Source organism: Schistocerca americana, chromosome 5 (genome assembly GCF_021461395.2).
Source record: "Schistocerca americana isolate TAMUIC-IGC-003095 chromosome 5, iqSchAmer2.1, whole genome shotgun sequence".
Classification (NCBI taxonomy): domain Eukaryota; kingdom Metazoa; phylum Arthropoda; class Insecta; order Orthoptera; family Acrididae; genus Schistocerca; species Schistocerca americana.
This window is the reverse complement of record NC_060123.1, coordinates 571,775,776-571,777,015: the sequence shown is the minus strand read 5'-3', so window position 1 is coordinate 571,777,015 and position 1,240 is coordinate 571,775,776. Positions and strand designations below refer to the sequence as shown.

Here is a 1,240-nt window from a genome sequence, read left to right as displayed (position 1 = left end):
GGATCTCCTGATTACATGGCAGATGCTCTATCCATATGAGCCACCGCAGGCACAGAGGATAGTGCGTCTGCAGGGACTTATCCCTTGCACGCTTCCCGTGAGATCCACATTCCCAACATGTCCACACCACTACATTCGTAGTGCGCCTAATAGATGTTTGCCCATCATACTCATTACTCGTGGCAGATTAATCTACCAAGTCCCGTACGAGTTCGGGCATAGCGTGTGCGTTCGCACAAGAAGGTCAATGGCCGGGAAGCCATATTTAACTATATATGACGGTAGTATCTGTTCCCGAAAGAACAGTTACCGTGGATGACCATGCAGCTTTGCTAGAAATGAAATGATAATTAAATGGACACCCTAGCTGCAAACAGGCGTTGATGTACTTCATTGGGGACATGTTGAAAATGTGTGCCCCGACCGGGACTCGAACCCGGGACTCCTGCTTACATGGCAGACGCTCTATCCATCTGAGCCACCGCAGGCACAGAGGATAGTGCATCTGCAGGGACTTATCCCTTGCACGCTTCCCGTGAGAGAAAGGATACCTCATCCATAAACGAGACTTCATACAGAACACTTTCGCCGCCCATTCTCGAACTCTGCTCGACTGTCTACGTTTGCCACTAGATCAGATTAAAGTAAGACCTAGAAGTAACTAAGAGACATAATGCTAAATTTGTTACCGGTAGGTTCGATCAACACGCGAATATTACTGTAATGTTCATTGCACTCAGACGGGAACCCATAAAGTGAAGAAGCTATATTCGCGAAACACTATTGAGGAACTTAAGAGAACTTCTATTTTTGATAGACAGCAGAATGGTTATACAGCCAATAACGTACACACATTAGAACTGTGAAGAGAAGATATGAGGAATCAGGGCTCGTACGGAGAATATACACGTATTTCCCTCACTCCATTTGCAGATAGAATACAACAGGAATTGACCAGTAGTGGTGCAAGATGCTCTCCGCCATGCACCGTATAGCGGCTTGCGGAATGGGTGTGTAAATGTAGATGCAGATGGAGGTAAGTACCGAGCGAGGTGACGCAGTGGTGAAATTCTGGGTTCACATATAAGATGAATAAGGTTAAAATTCCCGTCTCCTCAAGCATATTTAAGTTTTCCTTGTCTCTCTAAACCAGTTAGGGTACACGTCTTCCTTCCGAAAACACAAAGTCGATTTCCTTGCACAATTCGTGCTTACACTCCATCTCAAATGACCTTATCGT

General features: G+C 45.6%; 1 non-coding gene across 1 annotated transcript; it reads right to left on the bottom strand.

Annotated features, from left to right (window-relative positions):
* Positions 1 to 415: 415 nt before the first annotated feature.
* Trnat-ugu lies at positions 416 to 489 on the bottom strand. The gene has a single exon. It is a non-coding gene; the product is annotated as a tRNA-Thr (tRNA).
* Positions 490 to 1,240: the final 751 nt, after the last annotated feature.